Genomic DNA, 22,737 nt, shown 5'->3' with positions numbered 1-22,737 from the left:
CGAAACAAACACCTAATGTACAGGTGGGAAATTGCATCCCATTATCTGTTCAGTTCCCAACTGCAATCCAGGTCAATCACAAGATCTATGGATGGCTGGGTATGCCCCCTGTGATGCACCCACCAACACAACAGCAGTTGGCACAGATCTCTGAATAGGAACCTTCCTGGCCTTGGTGCATAACAACTTGGCTGGTAACTGACAAGGGGGCACAGAAAGGGCACATGTAAATCCCCTCTAAATGAACTACAGACAATGTATGCACAGAAAGGGCACATGTAAACCCCCTCTAAAGGAACTACAGACAATGTAAGCAGCAGATGCATCACCCTATCTCCCAAGAGAGGCCACTGTCATCTTGATATTCATGTGTACATGTATATATGTGCAAGTACATTATGTACATACATATATATCAATATCCACACATATATGCACAGACATTATATATATATATATATATATAGGAAAAACATCAGACATCAGGGGTTTTGGAGGATAGCTAGTTGATGAAGAATGAGTTAGTGGCTTGCAGTGACTCCAAGTAGAGATAAACCACAATCTGGCTTGTGCATTCATCAATGTGATAACGACTTCTACTTATGTGAATAACAGTGACAGCTGCTGAGAGTTTTACCTGAAAAGTGATAATGAGTCAGTGCTATATTGTAACTGCACTTATTGCTAATGTGATAATGACCTGCCTCTCATTACTGCAAAGATATGCATGCTCAGACACAGGTGATAATTGCTGAACATAACCTGTTGAGTAGGCATTCATTATAACCTTGTGCAGCTGTTATGTAACACAGGCTCATTATCATCAGTAAGGGGAAGACCTGAGTAATTCAGTAAAATAGTATAATACTTAGATATTACTGAGCCCTTCCTCCCACTTCTGAAGTGCTTTGTATCTCATAAAGCATCAAAACCTCAAATATTAATGAGAAAAATAACCGAAATGTCTTGAAGTCCATCACTCAAAAAAAAACTGTAAGAATAAACTTTTCACATACTGTAAATATTTTGAAAGAGTATTTTGCAAAAATACTGATATGGGTTCTGTTATCCATTCCCATCCCAAGAGAAAATGTCTCATGGGAGGGTTTTCCAGACATTTATGGATCTTCAGCAACCCATATAATATTGGTCTTTTGTGGACATAGCCCATTTTTTGCTGACATACCAGACAGCAGCCATATTGTCTGTCTGAATTGCAATCATCCCTAGAGGGAGACAGTCCTGGAAGGCTTGCAATGAAAGAACTGCCCTCATCTCTAGAACGTTTATGTGTAACTTGTTCTCGAGTGGGGACCATGTGCCACAAGGGGAGCCAACATACTGGATAGGGTGCTTACCAATATGGGGGACCACTGTAGCACCCCCACTGTGAGGTTCTCCCTGGTGAGATCTGAAAACAAATCAGTCTCATTCAAAGTAAGTATCACACCTGATACCGCCCTTGCAGCAAATAAAGTAAAAAACTTCATCAAAGCAGATTATAACCTCCTATGGGATGGTATAAATAGCTTCACTTCACCTCACCCCTCACATGGAACTGAAAACTATGCCAAGCTCTACATCAATGCCTTATACAAACACCTGTGTTACTGCATTGACTTAGCTGTACTTGATAGGAGCAACACAAGCAACACAACACAAGCCTCCTGAACCTGGTGGATTTCTTTGAGACAGTTACTCAGGCTATAGATAAGGGAAAGGAGGTACACACGGCTTACCTTGACCTTGCTAAAGCATTTGACACCATTCCCCATTCAGGTATTATTGATAAGCTCACCAGCCTGGGCATAAACCCTTACATCACAAGATGGATCGCAAACTGGCTCTCAGACAGATCCCATAAAGTAAGAGTAGTGGGATCTATGTCCGAATCCAGACCAGTAACGAGTGGTGTGCCTCAGGGCTCTGTCCTGGGGCCCCACCTGTTTGGCATATACTTCTCAGAAGTACAGGCAAGCACGGAAGGGCTGTGGCTGACTAAGTTTGTGGACTATTGCAAACTTGGTGCTATAATAGAGACGCTGGCCGACATGGAGATCCTCCAGAAGGGCCTAAATGAGACTGATGCATGGTGTCAAAGCCATGGTCTCAAGCTAAATGCAAAAAATGCATAGTAATCCCCTTTGGAAAAAACAGAGTAACTGCAAACTACAACATAGGAGGTAATCCCCTGAAATCTGAAGAAGAAATAAGGGATCTAGGGACCCAAGTAGATAGTCAGCTTTCCTTTGATAACCATGTTGCCAAAGTGATTAGAAAATCCTTCTATGTGACCCATCTGATCACGAAAGGGTTTGCATCAAGATCTAAGGATGTAATGGTGCCCCTCTACTCTTCCCTCATCAGACCCATCATTGAGTACAATGCACCAACTGGAATGTACCTGGCTTGACATCTCCAGCAGCTGGAGAGACCACAAAGGTACCTAACCAAGAGGATGACTGGCCTCAAACAGTTGCCCTATGCAGCACGATTGAAAAAGCTAAGACTGTTCTCTGTTGCATACCGCTTTCTCAGTGGCGATCTCTGTCTAACGTAGAGAGCCATGTCCAACCCAGAATTGTTGAACATGCTCCATATTAGCAAAACCAAATCTACTTGAGCTACATGCTCTAGGGATATAAACCTCATCACAACAATGAATAGAACATGCTGGAGGGATAGATTCCCTTCGCAGAGACTTCCCTTACTATGGAACAGGGTCCCGATGTACATAAGACAGAGCCCCTCACTATCACTCTTCAAGAGGAACCTTGATGAGTGGATGGGTAACAGAAAGTTCACACCGGGGATCACACCAGCAGCACTACTAGATAGGGGCCAAGGGTACTAGCTGCTAGTACAAGGGTCTAGGGAACTATTAAAGGGGCAGTGAATACCGCACAACGTGGCTGGGCTAATATATGCCTTCGGGCAGATAGCCCAGTACCAACCTATGAACCTAAGTACTTATGGAATAGCAAACTGCCTGGTGAACAACATGCTTTACAGTAACAGGAAGACATTGCTGTCCAAGACTAGGAGGAAGGGAGCCCCCTCTAAACTGGAAACACTCCCTCCTCAGCTTAAACAAGCAAACAAGAGCTGTTGTGAAGTCCTCCGAAACAAAGTATGGGTTCAAATTAGCCTCCCCCACAAAGGACAACCACAAGGCATTCTATAGTTACATCTGTAACCTAAAAGGAAATATACTGAGACTGTACACATAGCTAACCTGTTGGCTGACAGGTTCTGTGAAAACTTCACTCCCCTATTCCCATCACAACCCCTTCAGTAAAATATTGAGGTATGCACAATCACCCAAATGAAACATTCCATCAAATTGTAATGTGATGAAATGTAATATACAAAGAACAGTTCAATAATGACGTTTGTACAACAATAGAGGCCATAACTCTCAACTGTACAGAATTTCGCAGAATGACCAGATTTTTGCCTCAAATTTTTGGTGTGTTCCTCCTAAAATATGCACCTTTCTGGCAAATAGCGGAGGACTGAAGTCATTAAATAATGACAAACATTTGAGTAGATTCCACATCCTTCAGAAAATTCATGCTAATGCAAAAGCTATTATTTGATCAAGTTTCTAAGTTTGTAAGAGCAATATTTAAAATTTGTCCCCCCAGTTACTTCTCATGTAAAAGAACATTTTCACACCCAGCTGTGATGTTTTGAAGATGAGGATGCTAAAAACTGCTAAAAACATTCTTTTCTTTGTCATTGTCTTTTCATAAATGATTGCAAATTAGATTAGTGCAGCACACCAAGAATCAGATTGCACAGCTACTTTTTCAAACAAACCTCAGGTTTCGTGCCCACTGAGTGGCGCAGAGCTACAGTTATCCCAATCCACAAGGGGGGATCCACCTTGGATCCCGGAAACTACCGTCCCATCAGTCTGACAAGCCTTATCTGCAAGGCCATGGAGCGTATTATCATGGAACTTATAAACAAAGGCATTGGCAACCTTCAAACACTGGACCCCACCCAGTTTGGGTTTGTGAAGGGCCGATCTTGTCTCCTGAACCTGATTGACTTCTTTGAATCAGTCACCAGAGCCATGGACAAGGGTAAGGTGGTCCACACAGCCTATCTAGACCTTGCCAAGGCCTTTGACACCATCCCCCACTCTGGAATCATAGATAAACTTACTAAGTTGGGCATTAATCCCTATGTCACCCAATGGGTTGCTAAATGGCTTACTGATAGAACCCACACTGTAAAAGTAGCCGACTCCAAATCCAGCTCCAGACAAGTGACAAGTGGAGTACCTCAGGGTTCAGTCCTGGGGCCGCTCTTGTTTGGCATCTACTTCTCTGAAGTACAGGTCAACACTAAGGGACTCTGGCTAACAAAGTTTGCAGATGACTGCAAACTGGGAGCCATTATTGAATCCCCAAATGATGTGGATACTCTACAAAAGGGCCTTACAGAAACAGATGCCTGGTGCCAGAGCCATGGGCTCAAGCTTAATGCCAAGAAATGTATAGTTATCCCCTTTGGGAAAAAACATGTACCCATGAATTACCATATAGGTGGCAGTACACTAAACACAGAAAGTGTGATAAGAGACTTAGGGACACAGGTGGACAGTGGTCTCACCTTCGATAACCACATCGCCACAACAATCAGGAAATCCTTCTATGTGGCACACCTCATCACGAAGGGCTTTTCATCCAGAAAAAGGAGGTCATTGTCCCACTGTACTCATCCCTCATTAGACCCATTATAGAATACAACGCCCCATTTGGTATGTACCTCTCAAGACATCTGCAACAACTGGAAAGGCCTCAGAAATACCTCACTAAAAGAATCACAGGCCTAAAGCAGATGCCCCACGCTGACCGCCTTAAAAAACTCCAGCTATACTCTGTCACATATCGTCTACTCAGAGGCGATCTCTGCTTAACATACAAGGCCATGTCAAACCCAGAGCTGTTGGACATGCTACACTTAAAGAAATCCCAATCCCTCAGAGCTACACGTTCCAGGGATCTAAACCTTGTCATCACAATAAACAAAACATGCTGGAGGGATAGGTTCCTGACCCAGAGACTCCCCAGACTCTGGAATAGATTGCCCATACATGTCAAGCAGAGTGCCTCTTTGGACCTCTTCAAGAGGAACCTTGACGATTGGATGGGAGAAAGGAAATTCACTCCAGGGATCACGTCAGTTGCCCTGCTAGACAGGGGTCCAGGAAAGTAAATAATGTGGGAAGAAATAGCCAGGGAATTGTTATGGCTAGGCTTGTATAGGCCCTAGGGCTGATAGCCTAGTACCAACCTATGAACCTATGAACAAAAAAAGGCAGAAAAGAAGTAAAAAGTGAAAACATGCAGTTTGAAAGGCAGCATCAACAAATAAAGTCACTAAAGGAAAATAAAATAAAATTTAAAGTACATTGAAAAGGTTAACATGGTGACATAATCAAACGTAAAGTGAAAATAATGAAGGTCACAGACAAGTTGAAACTCTATGCTCCATGGTATGGCTATAATAGTAATAAGATATGTACAATCACATTTTACAAATCAAGCTGAAAAGAGGATAACCATGTGAACCAGAATGTCCATTTAAAATGCATGAGTATGTTATTATAATAAGGTATATGTCTTGTTCAGTACATCTATTTTTCAATGGAGGAAAAAATAGTAGATTTGGTGCATTAGTAAAAGCCCATGTCTCCTGATATAAGAAAGTGCAGTTACACAGACGGGGCTGTGAGAAAGGCATAACCATGAAAAGGTGCACAGCAAATCAGGCCAGAAATTAAACCGAAAGCAATAAATAAAAATGGAAACAGTGCAATCGGGCAACAAACAAGAGTGCTTTGAATCACATTTATCAGTCCAGCATCAGATACTGTAATAACTGCAAGTAGATATTCACATACACCTGACAGTATGAAGTTTACAAGGAATCGCATACTAGGGAATTGCAATGTAATCAGGAAACATAGCAAGACAACAGCAAAGCGATAAACTCGTAACTATTAAATCATAAGATATCCAGCAGCAGGACTCTATGCCCGTAGCATGAGTATAATATACTTATTCAAAAAATAAAAAGCGAAGGCAGGTGAAAAAGGGTAGCACGTGTAAAGTTCAACCAATGAACATTGCCTATGCCCAAAGCTACAGTACAATCTCCAGCTCTGTCACTATCTCAAGTATTAGGGTCTGACATACCTGATACGAATTTTGCACAACGGACAAAAACATTTCTGCAAGTACAGACCGTGTTTACAGTACGATTAACTATCTGGCAGGCATGATTTTACAGTTTTTTGCCAGTAAAATTAAATGATATGAAAAACGGGGCACAAATACTTGAGAGCTTGAAAGGTTGACAGCTAGGATCGTAAAGTAATGGTTTGATACTTTTCACTTGAGAGGGCTCCAGCTTTTGCGACCCATAATCAGTTTGTAACACACACACACACACACACACACACACACACACACACACACACACACACACACACACACACACACACACACACACACACACACACACTTTTTTTCTTTATAAAAAGATCTGTGCATGTAAACTCACATTAAACTCTCTTCTATAAAAAGATCTGTGCATGTAAAGCAATAGCTTCAGGAAACAGACAGCAGACTGCGAAAGTACACCTCGGCAACGAGCAAAGTTAAAATCCAGAATCTACAAAGCTTAAGAAGCATAGCATCTACGCCAGTCGATAATCAAAATAAATGTAATACTCCTACAAAGCAGTACCTTACAGTAGGCAACACACGAACAAACACAAAGGTCCATAATCCTATAGACAAGTTCATGCGCAAACCCAATAAAGTGGCAGTCACAAGCGCCAGTAGCAAATGAGAGTATCCTATAAGCAGAAGTGCAAAGCAAACTCCTAAAAAGTAGCAAATAGAGCTAGCAAGGGAACCTAAGACATTATCATAAAAAGATCTGTGTATGTAATGATACAGCTTCTGAAAAACAAATAAGCGACAGCAAACACAGCAGCAATAAACAACTTCTGAAAAACAAATAAGCGACAGCAAATGCTCACAGCAGCAATGAACAAGGATAGAAACTCAGATCGTCAGGTCTTAAGCAAAATCTGAATATGAGGAAGTTTGAAATACATACTTGTATCCAGAAGGAAAAGTACACTAAAAAGAAATAAATCACAAGCCAAGCCAGTACGCTAAAGAGCCAATTATTACTCCAGCAAAGGGTCTATATTTCTATAGAGGGGCAGCTACTAGTAGCCAATCAAACGGTTTACACAAGAGTTACTTAACAAAATGGGAAAAGCCATAGCAACAGAAATATTATAGAAACAGAAAAATATATAAGAGAAAAATATATATAAGAAAATATATCCCCAGAGACTGGAAATATTTCCAAAAATGTCTGTACATCATAAAACACAGCGTTAAAAACATTGCTGAAAAACCATTGGACTCTGAATACGTACGACAATATTAAACAAAGATCCTCCATCCACACACACACACACACACACACACACACACACACACACACACACACACACACACACCATTAGAAATTACTGAGCAAGCATAGCTCTCAACCTTTCCCAACAATACATCTTGAAACACCTTGGAAATAATGGGGGAGGAGGATGAAGGCTCAAACATAGGAGAAATACAGACTTCGCACAACGGCCGCTACTAAATATTATGAGCTAGCACTACTTGTACACAACTCACCTCTACTCTCTGGAAATGGACTCCGTTACAGCTCTACTGTGCTTGATTTTCTCTTGTCAGCTCATGGAAGTAGATGCAGTATTCCAAGCTCGCAAACCTGCACACAGAAGTAGATGTTCTGTCCAAATAAATTGCAGGATCCAGTAGCAAATATGTAAAGTCAAAGAAAAGCAAAAAATGAAAGTGAATTGCTACTACTGAAGCCTGTATTTATTTGGACAGATCAAAAGAAGCTTAGGTTGGGGGTGGAGGTGCTATGCAAGTGGTGGCTTGGAATGCAAGAATCCGATTGGCTGCCACCACTTGCTTAGCAAGAACTTTTAAAACGCTTTTTTTGAGAAAAGTTCAATGAGACCTTAATGTTTAAACACACTGAATCGTAACTAGATATGATAAATTACATATTTAGTTACGATTTCAGAGTGTTTTACATTAAGGTGAACTACAAATCAGCTCTACACTTTCTCTCACTTGCGGAAGCACTCGGGGGTAACGGCTTGAAAATTCCATCTTCTCATGGCGCGCTCGGGCTTAAACACACAGGCGCCATGAGAAGCTACTCGGGTTTAATGAGACAGCTGAAATTGGCTAAAAAAATAAAAGTTTTTTTTAACTGTTTTTCATGCCAATAGCCATATATTTGACCATTGGCATGCTTTACGTGTTATATACACCCTTTATTTGGAGCTGTCATGGCTCCATTTTGTAGTTTGCAGAAATGTACTCGGTTACTAATCGAGTACATTTCTGCAGATTACACTAGTCCTGCACGGCCTGATGCCAGCTTCCTGGATCGCAAATTCACCTCATTTGCATGGTTTTCACCTGCAAATGGGGTAATTTGCATGCATGAGCTGCGTCCGTGCAGGATAAGCACAGGAGCACTCATGCACGCCCCTGCAGCTTATTCCTGGATCACGCAGCGGATATATTGCCTCCTGGAGCTCCTGCACTGTTCCTGCACACTGTGGAGGGGCTGCTGAATACAGAGGTGTATGTTTTTCTATGTTTATTACATTCAGTTTGTATTGTTATTATGCAGAATGCTGTACCTTATGTCATTTTTATTTGCTGCCTATATTTTCTTCTATAAAACAGTTTGATTAAAAAAGAATAAAAAAAAGTGACACATGGTGACAAGTTCAGTGCAATCTGGATAAAGTGACGATTACAAGGAATGTCTAACACCAAAGTCACTGTTCCTAGTAACATTAAAAATTATGGCTTTACTCATTCAGTCTGATGCCATTGTACACATGACAAAATGAAACACTGAGCCTGTTTCTCCACATTTGTAAATCTAGCCTTGGGTATAATGAAGGTTGTACCCACTACACCTCACAAATTATATAACCATCCTCAAAGTTCATATCCTCAAGGAAAGGGGAGAATTTGAGCACATTGCAGCAGTGAGTCATATCTGTCATAACTTCACACCCAGTGACTCATTTAGAATCAAAACACTGCATATGGTCACCTACACACATTGCAGGCTTTACACAGAATTATAGACATATGATAATAAGAAATGAATGTTTGGCCCATGCAGTCTGTTCATGGTTCATAGTTACTCTGCATGCAGTACAGGAGACCATTATGCAGCCTATCCCAATCTTTCAATTGCACTAAAGCACTATTTTGATTGAATGACTTGCTCAAGGTCCTACAGAAGGCAAATAAAGGTGGAAAAATGTAAACCATTAAAATGAGAAATAGCTTATTAATAAGTCATAGGTTTAGTTCTCTGCATTAACTGCCAGATGTTATTTATTTGAAATGAAAAAAATCAACCTAAAACCATTTCCTGATACACATTTCTCTCAGAGGCCTTTGAATTTTTGGTGTTGCTATGCATATTTTAAAAGGCAAGACCTTCCCCAGGATTCATAATGCTCGATGCAAGGACGGTTTTAGCCTTGTGCCGAGCATCCCCATTAGAGATGGTGCAGCAGCGCCATATGAATATTTATGAGGGCACACTGCCGCACCCTCGACATGCACAGGAAGCGTGTGCGAGCACAGGGGGCGTGTTCAAGTGCTCTACGGAGGCAGAAACCTGCCCCCACAGTTGCACAACCTACTATGCTTACTATTAGAGCCCGCCTCTAATAGTAAGCAATTAATTCAGTGTCTGTGGATACTGAAATGTATATTAAGCATACAAGAGTGTCCACGATCACTGAAATAAAATCAAAGTAGTAAACACACAAGCACGTAGTGGAATGCTGAGTCCCGTCCCTAGAACTTTCACAATTAGATTTCCCGTGTCCCTATTTTACATTTGTATTGCTTCAATATCGAAAGTGTAAGCGAAGAGCAGCGTGTTTGCGCGTCGTTGCCCTCTGCTGAGCGTAGCTTACACATCAAAATCATTCAAATAGAGAAAAACACGCTGCATAAATGTTAAAGTTAATAGTGTAGTGAACTTGAAATACAGCAGCACACTATTAACCAAATCAGTATCCAAAACAGCAAAAAAATGATGGCAGCACCAGGAAGTAACGTTCAAGATTTAATCCAAAAGTTCAAGACAATATTCCAGTAAAATACAAGCCAAAAGTAAGCACTTTCGTCTCCTGCAATGGAGACTTCTTCAGACTAATGGCTTACACATACACATAACCTATTTAAATACTAAAATAGCAGTCAATTAAACATAATTGACAATTAATCTTTAAAAGCTCAAATAGCAGTTCTTAAACCAACAGTCAGCCTAATGCTGACAGATACCTCTAACTAAAATCCCTAATGCTTCATTCCCTTCCTTTTTAAATACATAATAAATTCTTCTCTATTATTAAGTCCTGTAAAAGGAATAATATAATTGTAGATAAACCAAAAGAAAATTTCTGTAGATTTTACCACAGTTTTAGCATTACAAAATAGCACAGATTCTAATACTATTAAAAGTATAGTCATAAGGAATTGGGGAATACTAAAAGGAAATAGTGAAATTATACAGAAATTAGGAGATGAACCCAAATTTGTACAAAGAAGAGCGAAAAACTTTAAAGACTTTTTTCAAAAGAAGTTAAATAAAAATAAGGCTGTGGAAGAAAGGAAAGGAATGATAAAGTGTTTCAGTTGTAATTATTGCCAATATTTATATATAGATAGTCATGAAATTACGCTTGGTAAAACTTTAGTAGCAGTCCCAGGTAGATTCACATGTAGATCTAAAAATGTTGTTTATGTATTAATATGTGTATAATGTAGCTCCTTTTATGTAGGTAAAAATAAAAGAGAATTATATAGGAGAATTTATGAACACCACTATGCCATTGGTAAGGGTGATGTAAAAAACGCTATGGGTAAGCATTATGTGGAAAATAGATGTAAAATCAACTTTAAGTGTTTGGTAATAGATTCAGTGCATCCTAATTTCAAAAGTATTAATGCAGAAGAAGAATTAGGGTGGTTGGAATACTGCTGGCAGGTTAGATTAAATGCATATTTTCCCCCAGGACTTAGTAATAGAGAAGAATTTATTATGTATTTAAAAAGGAAGGGACTGAAGCATTAGGGATTTTAGTTAGAGGTATCTGTCAGCATTAGGCTGACTGTTGTTTTAAGAACTGCAATTTGAGCTTTTAAGGATTAATTGTCAATTATGTTTAATTGACTGCTATTTTAGTATTTAAATAGGTTATGTGTATGTGTAAGCCATTAGTCTGAAGAAGTCTCCATTGCAAGAGACGAAAGCGCTGACTTTTGGCTTGTATTTTACTGGAATATTGTCTTGAACTTTTGGATTAAATCTTGAATGTTATTTCCTGGTGCTGCCATCATTTTTTTGCTGTTTTTAATAGTGTAGTGGTTAGAGCATTTGCCTAACAAACAGGCATTCACGGTTCAAGTCCAACTATAGTACATATAATTTTCCATGTGGAATGAATGTCATTTTGCTGTAAAACCTACATATTAACATGTAAATGTGAACTGGAGTACCACATGAAATGTTTAACAAAATTTTCATTCAATCAAAGAGATACTGTCATAATGAATAAGGCACTAGTAAGCAGATGTAAGCACAAATAAGCAGTAGTAAACCTATATAAGTACCAGTAAGCAAGTATGAGTGCGCTTGCACGGGCGTAAGCAGTGCCCAGCATAGGAAATGTATATAAGTATGCACAGATATATAATATAATATATATATATATATATATATATATATATATATATATATATATATATATATATATGAAAAATGAACGACGTAACAATAAAACATACAAAAGGAATGAGAAGGGAATCAACAACAACCCCAGTATTATTTAGTGCTGTCAGCATATGTCATATCAAGCTGGGCAGGAGTGAGTAAAGCACTGCTACTCACACCACAGGCAGGATACTACCAGTGGGAGTAACATTGTCGATCTGCTAAGTCTACTTTACAAACAATCAGAGGGTAGTCCCTGGTGGGACTACCCAAAAATTGATAGGATAATTGGACCTCCGACCATTACACAAGCAAGGGCAGGTATGTTCAAGGACTAAATGGTGTGAGAGCCTGAGAATACATGGGTTGGGAAAACATACGTGTAGGGCCCCTAACACTTGGGAGAGGGCGATGTGTGGAGGTGTGTCATGGCTGCGATAGCAACTGGACAATGGATTGTATGCGTGTATGTCAAACTCGAGTGGGGTGGAGGAACTATGGCTATGAAATTATGGATCCAGACATGTCAGAGTTGGATGGGTTGGTTCTAATTGGACCGCCTCGTGGAGATCAGTGAGTTTGTTGCAAGTATATCTATATATATATATATATATATATATATATATATATATATATATATATACATACACATATGCATATATCTATATGTAGAAGTACATTCCCTGTAACACATTCATTCCTTTTGCAGACATAAATAACATGAAAGTGCCCTTACAAGCCTCAACAATAGATAGAATAATAGGGGGGAAGGGATGAAACTGTTAAAACGCAGAAGTGTATACAATGTCTAAAGTCAGTGCTGTGCTCAAAAATTCAAATGTGATGACTTTCTCACACATGGAATCATTTCTGTGAACTGCCTGCTATGGCAACGCAAATCATTAAACCGGTCTATTTGTAAAATAATTACACCAAACTCATACATAATTAGCTCTCATGTATAACGTGTGCATTACCACATAGTCATACTTATTAATTTATTGTAGTGTCATGTTAATGGGAGTAAGAATGCAATGAAGTATAGAGTCTAATCCTGAAATAAAGACATGTGTGTCCCATGTGGGACAACCCAAAAATTGTAAATAGTGTCCTATTAGTCGCTCATGTCACCAATGTTTGTGGACTAAAAGTATGAGATTTCTGAGGATATGTGGAGTGAGTAAACCCATGGAATGGGTCTACAGGAGCAGGGAGTGGCCAATGTGCAGTGGTGTGGATCCACCACATATCTAACTGGAGAATGGATGACTGCTGTGTTAGTGAAGTGTTGGGGTGGGTGTTTGGGGAACCTGGAGTCATGGGTATATGGGTATATATGCAAATGAAGCAGCACAGCAATAGTGTATTGGTTAGAGCATCCACATAACGACCACACATTCCCGTTCCGAATCCCACTGCAGCACATACCATTTTCCATCGGTAATCTGTATATGAACATATTTCGACATCTGTCCAGTGTATAACCCGCATAATAACAATTAAAAGTGAAGTGGAGCGAAGTGTCAGTGTCATAATGAATAAGGCACTAGTAAGCAGGTTTAAGCATATATAAACACCAGTAAGCGTGTGTAAGTGCCTTTGCGCGGGGAATGCATTGCTTTACAGACACACACACACATACACACACACACATATATATATATATATATATATATATATATATATATATATATATATATATATATATATATATATATATATATATATATATATATATATATATATATATATATGTGTGTGTGTGTGTGTGTGTGTGTGTGTGTGTGTGTGTGTGTGTGTGTGCATGCATAGATATACACAGATATACAGCTATGATAGGAAACAGCACACAAGAATGACATATGTTCACAGGCTATGCCAATGGAAGTGAGGGGCCCAAGCAAGAAACATGAAACACGTAGCATGACCTTCCACCCCTCCCCAGCCAGACACAGAAAACACAAACCTGCAAACAATGTAAATAGTCCACTGCTCCCCAGACCACAGGCAGGATACAACTGGGGGGCACACAGTGCACCCATGAAATCTAATCTTGGAGCACAGACAGGAGTGTCCCTTGTGGGACACCCCAAAAATTGACATATAACCAAAAGAAGGTGATACACCGACCATTGTGGCTGGGGTGTGTACATACCTGGAATACAAGGGTGGGAAAACCTGATGACCCATGGGTCGAGACAATGTATGACATGGTTCCCGTGAAGTGGAGAGTGGTCAGCATGTAGTGGTGTGTTCAGACCTGACCAGGACCCAAAGTAAGGATGGGTGCTGTAGGAAGGTGTGGGTGGGGGAACTATGGGTAGCTAGTAATGGGTCTAGGTGTGCAGGTGTTGGCTAATGTGGGTCTATATTGACAGTCCCAGGGATGTAAGCAAAAGTGTTCACTGGGCAGAGGCGTCACCTAACGAGCAGCCACACCTGCTATGAGTCCCACTACGTGGCAAGGAATGGAATAACCAGATGTAGATGTATATATGTAGAGGTATGTGTGTGTATATCTACCCATAGCAACATAGAGATATACCTCTCCCTCTCCGTAGTACAAATGTATACATACAGAGACAGAATACATATACATATCCACATATAGATATATACATATGCAGACACCCATAGACCTATATGTCATTGCATATATAGACAGCAATATATAAATATATACATGTATGCATACATATACAGATATATCTGTATATAGTAATATATATATATATATATATATATATATATATATATATATATATATATATATATATATATATATATATATATATATATATATATATATATATAGATACACACATGTATATAGCTAGGGTATGATACAACATTTACTAATTACATATGTTCACAGTCCGTGCATATGGGGGTGAGGGGTCCAATCAACAAACGTGTAACACATAGCATCAACCCACCCCCCCCAGCTAGACCAGTGAGACATACAGACACACAATAAAAGTAAACACACCACTGCTTCCCAGACCACCGGCAGGATACTACCAGTGAGAGAGACCTGTCAGGTCTAATCTTGAAACAAAAACATCAATGTCCCTTGTGGGACACCCCAAAAACTATTGATCATTGGAGTCAGTCCCTGTAATGATTCATCAAACCAGGCTGTAGAAGTACACAGACCAGTAGGTTGTGCATGCCTGATAGCCCATGGGTCAACACAACGTACGACATGTGTCCCGACATGCAGAGAGTGGGCAGTGTGGATGAGTGCTGTAGAGGAGGAGGACCACTCTGGGAAATGGGCAGAGCTTACGCCCATACCTCTCAACCCCTAAGAGCAAATCCACTGGACAGGACATAAACTGTTGGGGGAACAAATAGGGACCATACCTCTCAACTCTCCCAGATTTCCAGGAACGTCCCTGATTTTGACTCAGATTTGAACTCTGTCCCTCTTAATCCCTCCTAAAACTAGTGACTTTTGGAGGAAAGGTGGTGAATTACACGTAATGAATAATGACAATAATTAAGAGTTATAAACTTCTTTTACCTCAGAAAATGTGTATAATTCATATGCTCTGAGTCTGTCAATGTTTCAAGTTAATAGCACTAATATTTTAAATGTGCCCCTGATTGCCCCTGATGTTATGACTTGTCCCTGATTCAGTTGATATTTGTCCCCAATCGTTTGAGACATCTGATAGGGACAGAAAGCACATATTCCACTTACAACCTTAAACAGATGATAGAATAATAGGTATGCAGTAGCATGACTCGGCTGAAGGTTGTGGGTTCCAAAACCCAATTGATTGTCTGTATTTAATGGTGTCAGTTCCCAGGTATTAGCCAGACAGGTCCAGATTGTAAGAGGAACACACCAATAGTATGAAGCAAACTCTGGACAGGCTGCGGATGCCGTACAGACGACCGGCATGCTTACACCTAATGGGCAGCCATTCCTGATACTGTAGGCATTTAATCCAATGTAATAGGCATCACAAGGTAATATCGTAGTCCTTACTCCCACCCAGGGGTGTGAGTGTCAGATGCAAACACCAAATGCAGTGCATTGGCAAGTGTGGGAGCAAGCGAGTGTAAGCCTATTTGGGTAGCCAGTATGCGAGTATCACACTGGTGAAGAAATGTCGAGGCTAACTGAGTGTAAGAAACTGTAACTGGAGGTTAGCATTGCTTAGATCCGCGCAAACCTGTGCACACCCACTCACAACTGCTTTAAAGTGCCTTTATCACTCTGTACCCAACAGCTCGTGTTCTGGCCAGCAACAAAATAACCAGCCTCTGCAAGGCTATAACACAGGACCCTGTACATCACAGTCATAGTAGTAAACCACTATGCCATGATAGCAATACATATAAAGGAGGTATCAGCAAACTAATCTTCACAACAGGAAACAAATCAAATATGCGAACTGAATCTATGTACAGAGTAATGTTCTATAACCTGCCACAGACCATAAATATGTGAATTGGAGTACTGCAGTAAACACAGAGTTGAGGTGTCAATGTAATACGTTTCTGAAGTCCCCAGGACCCCATACAGTGTATGTACACATGAATGACGGATACCAGACACATGTATAGCCTGTACTGAGTAAGACATCATTGACAAAAGTCAAAATATAATGCTAAATAACCAATAAACAATGCTAATCACAGCACAGCCCAACTAAGTAATTGTAAGTAATGTGTAGGGAAGCCAGTACAATATGCCCACAGGTACACATCTTTAAGCAGTGCCAACCTGAAGTAAGCAGGTGTGCCCATAGCTTAGCCTTTACGAAACCGGCCAATTACGGAAAAGTGCGGGAATCCGGCCCTACCTAAACCGAAGAGGCAGGAATATGGCTCATAACTGGTTGTAGCATCCTCCTGAAGAATGGCTGGAGTGGGAGAAGGCACTTGCTTTAGAGCACAGTGCTGGGGCATCCAAGAGTCGAAATTCATGGTTTGGCTCCTGGCAAAGCAACATGACAGGAGACTACTGCAGGGCCAGTACCAGGGCTTGCAGTACAAAACGGAGGCCTGGGACAGTCTCACCCATGACCACACTAATGTCACTGGTATCCCCCGGACTGGTGAGCAGGTCAGGCACCACCATGCAGACCTGAAGCAGCAGAGGGGGGGATGCCCTGGAACAGAGGATCCAGGAAGCAAGGCAGATGCAGAATGCCCCAGAACTAAGTACTCCTTCCACGACATAGTTAATAATTGCCTAGCTTGTGTATACTATGGATAGGTATGGCTAAATATCACTGTACTTTCTGACAGTGTTAGATGAGCATGCTGCGAACCAGCAAGCCTATGATGCTAGGCTGCAAAGGATGTGTTGTGAGGCAGGTTAGTAAATAGCCTGCATGTACTATCATACAAAATAAATGTAAGAGCCTCAGAAAGTGCTGTACCAGTATACAAAATAGTGTAATATGCTGCAAATAAAGGTGTAACTGCGGTCATATGTTGTTGTACTGTTGCAGTTATTAAATAGCACTGTTGTAGTAAGCAGTGTCACCCACACTGTGGTATGCAGATAAAATGTGTATGATGTGCTGTATAACAATGTCAGAAGTTCAAACAGGTCAGTCATATTAGACAAAATACATTGCAAAGCCTCACAACAATTGCCTGATAGCATAGTGTACAGTGATCTTAACTGTAATGCTTTTGTCACACACAGCAGGGCTTTGGATCCCAGGAGCACTAGTAAGTTGTATGCATAATCATTCCACACAACTGAGCACAGTCTGTTAGAATGTTCAGAGAGAAAGCTGTATGCATATTTACACTTAACAACTGTACAGATTTGGCTAGAATGCTTAAATAGAGAGAGGTATGCATATTCATACACCTCAACTGTTCCAATCTGCCCAGTATGTCCTGATAAATGGCCCACATCACCTGCCTTTTACCCTGTTCCCCTGACAAATTAGTGTGACAATCCAAGATATGTAGGCAGCTGTTAGTGACATATAACTGATAGTCAGACATAGTACATAGTAAGAGAATGTACATGCAAACATACCTGTCATCCTAGCATCTCACCCAGTGTGTATGAGAGCAGTCTCAAAACATGTTGCATTAACACCTGCATCTAGTCAAGCCTGTACATAAAACACAGGTCCCGTACTTACTAATCTACAAACATACCATTATACAATATAGCGCCATTGGGTAGTGTAATAATACATGTAAGGGACAGATCACTGCAGTGACTACGGATGTTGTGAAAACTACAAGGATTTATTAGTTGTTAATTGAACTCTCTCTCTCTCTCTTAACCCTACCATATGTGCAAAAATAACCAATTTACACAACTCATTTGGTATGTCTACACTCCTAACCTTTGTTGGGACATATGTCCTGTTGGTTTATAAATATTCACATCTGTTACTATGCATGTACCATGTTAACATACTCCCATATTGCTGGCCTGTTGCCATCAATGAAACCTGCATGTCGTTGTAATGGCCACTGTTTACCCATATATGCATGTGTTCTGCCTGCTCTGCAACAATTTATATCTGGTGCCCTGGGTAATGGGAATACCTATGCATGCTGTTATATCTAATCGTGAATGCTGTTGACTATTACTAACCCATATCTGCCTTAAACATGCTACAACATAGCTTGTACGGGAAGGCTGGTCCCAGCAAACCCACCTGTCCCACTTCAGCTAGCCATGGCACAGGGCACCAGCACATCTGCGGCCCAGCCTGGGACCTCCTCATCTGTTGGCCCTGCAGCACCTTTGGGTGGAACCGCTGAAGGGAATGGGGCTTGGCCCCCCCCCGGGAGTGGGAGCAGACATGAACCTGTCACCCGTGGTACAGTCCGGGCCATGGTGCGTAGGGAGCTTGACAGGGAGATTCGAGACTGCCTATGCCAGCTTGAGGGCCGAGTGGTACAACTAGAGGGTGAGCCTGCCCCTCCTACACAGCCCCCAGCACAGCTACCTTCTGGGCTGTGAAGGTGCAGTGGTGACTGCCTATGGGTGGGGACCTCAGTCTCACAATATCTATTTGTGGGCTCATGGGCTTACAACTTCCAAACATCCCTCTACATCCAAGGTGTTTCCCCCCACATGTGTCATATACCACTCCTGTATGCATCTTGTTTTTCTTGTCTGTCATCCTACCCAACCTGTCCTCCCTGATCATACCTTCTCTCCTTCCCCAACATCCCACTCTCACCTCAACATAAAAGAAAAAAAGGGCAATCTGTTCCCGCAAAAAAAAGCATGCCCCATACATAGCTGTCCATTTCACACACATGTCCACTGGACACATGTAAACATTTCTAATTGGCATAACAACATACTATTATTGTCCTCACTCCTCTCTCAGGGATGTGAATGTCCAAATGTACCACCAAATTTATTGCATATGCACAGCTGTTGCTGTAGAAGAAATGGACAGCTATGGACCTTCCCTACACCCTTCCTGCACATTCCTAGCTATTTTCCCAACTGTCTTTCCCTCTTTGTGCCCCTTTTTCACCACTTTCCTATCAACCCTTTTTTCTTGCCTTTTTAAAGAAATTAGCATGGGGGTAAGAGGGAGTAAGCACTTTTAAGCAGCAGTGAGCGGGTTACAGCCTGTATGCGCAGGGGTAAGCACTGCCTACACAGGTTAAGCTATCAAGAAGGTAACTGAGTGTAAGGAACTGTGACCAAAAGTAACCACTGCTTACAGTCGTGCAAACCCGCACACACCTGCTCACAACTGTTTAAAAGTGCCTTAATCACTCTGTATCCAATGGCCCTTTTTCTGCCCAGCAACAAAATAAAGGTCCTCTGCAAGGCTCGAAATCAGGACCCTGCACACCACAGCCAATGTGATTTGCCACTAAGCCATGGCAGATATAAAGACAATGGATGTTATCACAAACATATCATCCAGCACAGTCATTCAACAGTAGAGGAAATGTATTCCATCATGTAGATGTATGTGTGTGTGTTTATGTCCAGATATAGATGCATACATATATATAGATCTATCAAGAACATCCCATGTGACAACAAAGCATTAAGAAAGAATGAAAAGAGAAATGCCAGCAACTCCTGTATTACATAGTGGTGATGTCCTATGTAATATCAAGACTCCCTCAGACAGACATGTGTCATTAATACACGCAAACATTTGTACACTGGACAAATACATTACTCTGTGCATTTTATTTATATTAAAAAAACAGTTCTTGTCCAAGCATTATGTGAGAACAGTACTCTTTCAAGGTGCTGTGTGCAACATCATCATCATGAAAAAGGTAAATGGGATAACCATAGAGGGACCGGTAGTGTCATGTGTAAAATGGGGTCATCTGCATCACATGTACCTGGAACCTTTAGTTCCGCCTGGACCTCCAATCCCATACAGCCTATGGTGTTGCAGTTTTAACACATATATGGCTTAGTAATTGTCAACAGCATTCAGGATTACTTATAACAGCATGCATAGATATGACCATCAACCCAACAAAACAGATGTCATACATTTGCACAGATAGCACAACACATGCATATATACTGCATGGCATCTGTACAAAGCATAGAGGACTTGTGACTGTAACTATGAACTGTGGCCCATTATTGGCATGTCACTGTGAGAACCCCAGACAGTGACTGTAATACCACTGTTTCATGTGACATATGTCCAATCAGGGATGCAATGGCATTAACTCACATCACTATCACCATGTACTGGCTGCAATCCTCACACTATGCTTCTGCAGTTCACAGATGTGTGTTCAGTGAGTAACACAAGAAACAAATGGTTCCACACAATGACCAGTCCACAGATGGCCCTACATATGGGGGTTTCCACACAAACAGAGCACTGTCTTGTCTGTTTTAAAACATTCAGACTAGCCATTACCACACACAACCTGTTAAATTGGCAGTAGTCTCAATGAAGCATAGCTACACTTACATGCTGTAGTCATGTCTGGCACATCACTCTCCTGTCTGTAGGCTATTTTCCACTGTGTATGTTGTTTGAGGAATATTCAGATATCATCTGTGATGCTGTTTACCAAACACCAGATCCAGGTTCCACTCACAGCGACTGTCATGGGCAAACACCAACATGATGTTCCTAGATATAGTACTGTGTTTCCATGCGATTGGCTATGGGAACATCTCCACAGCTGTTCCACATGCAATCAGTTAGAGGAGGACTGCAATAGGTGTAGAGGCCATCACCTGATCATGCCCATCATGTACAAAACACAAGCTGTTGCTGAGCAGGTGCACAACTCCACATCCACCAGAGAGTGTGTGGGAGGAACAGACAGAGACAAAGTACATCAGAGAAGGGATTGGAGACTAAAACCTAAGCATCGTCTGTCACACACCTACCAATACAGGGGTTCAAACCCCTGACTGACTAGCCATTACTATTACAAGTGCATGCAGTTACTCCATGTGCCACATAGCTGACATGTTGGTGTACTGTAAGAGCATATATGTGTGTGCTGGTGAGCGACATCTGCAACAGAGATATAGTAGATATACATTAGGTGTAGCACACATGGCTGTCCACATGAACAGATGTCATTGTCAACACAACCACACTCTCTAAGGGACTCAAACACATTAGCACATTTTGCTGGGCTCACAAATACACTTCCTAACTACTTAGTTTACCACACTGCAGTAATGCGCAGGTACTACATGCACCACAGAGGATATCCTGAGGTTCTATGGGCTAGGGCATTTAAACATGTCTGACATCTGTCAGTATGCCAGTGGGAGTTATACTGGGTGTGACTGTGGTTGGGAACATCATACCCCACATGCAGACACAAGGTGCCAATACTGACATGCATGTGTGCATTGCTTCATGGGTGTGTAGTGGTTGGCTGTGCAAGATGGCTGTACAAGGCTGGGTGAGGGGTAATCCTTGGCATCACACCACCTGACAGTGGTGTGCAGTGTGGCTCGTGGGTGTAGTTTCTGCAATGTCCCACACCGATGGGTATTGTATGAACTGTCCTGTCATCCTGGTTACCATTGTGTGTGTCCATTGCTTTGCAATGTATGCCATGTCTGTGTTTGATAGTCCTTGACACGGACATTGCCTGGGATGTGCATGTCCCACAGTAATGTACAGTGACATGTACAAGTGTACCTGGTTTGCCTGGCACATGCTGTGTACACAGACTGTTATCATCAGATGTGCCAATACTGGCCTGGTGTGGCAGGACCTGCTAATAGACAGCAGGTTGACCCTGCACCTGCATTGATACCATGATACAGGTATTCCCTGGTGTCAGTGGCATCTGTCCATACAGGGCATGTGTGTAAGGCATTGTATGCCCTTTGTGGATCACATTTGATGGCACCACATATGTTGCAGGCATCCAGTGGGGAACATAGTGACGGTGCATTGTCCGCAATTAAGTGCCTATTGTACTGTTGGACAGGGTGCCATGCCCTCTGCAGCCCACTGCAATCACACCATGCCTACTATCTGTCAACAATGTGCAGGGTACTAGCAACATATCGGGATATTCTAGGCAAGTGTGTTTGTGTATGACACATGGGTTCAGACCGCATTCCGGGTAATAGTAGGGTTGCATACTTTGTTCACCAGGCCTTTTGCCAGATGTAGGGGTATGGCTTGCCAACCCAGTCCCTTGGCTGATTGACATCTGTACTCCTCGTGAGGTGGATATTGTGACATATAATATGGCCGCCATATAGGAAAACTACAAACATGTCCAGTGGTTAGGCACTCACAGCCACCTCCACACAGGCTCCGACTGTCAAACACACACACACACCTGCCATGTCTTGGAATAGAACTTCTACCTAACTAGTTTATCACACTACAGCATTACACAGTTACAGCA

This window comes from Protopterus annectens, chromosome 1.part0 (assembly GCF_019279795.1).
Source record: "Protopterus annectens isolate FY-2018-M chromosome 1.part0, PAN1.0, whole genome shotgun sequence".
Taxonomy (NCBI): domain Eukaryota; kingdom Metazoa; phylum Chordata; order Ceratodontiformes; family Protopteridae; genus Protopterus; species Protopterus annectens.
The sequence above is the reverse complement of the archived record's forward strand: the minus strand, read 5'-3'. Positions refer to the sequence as shown.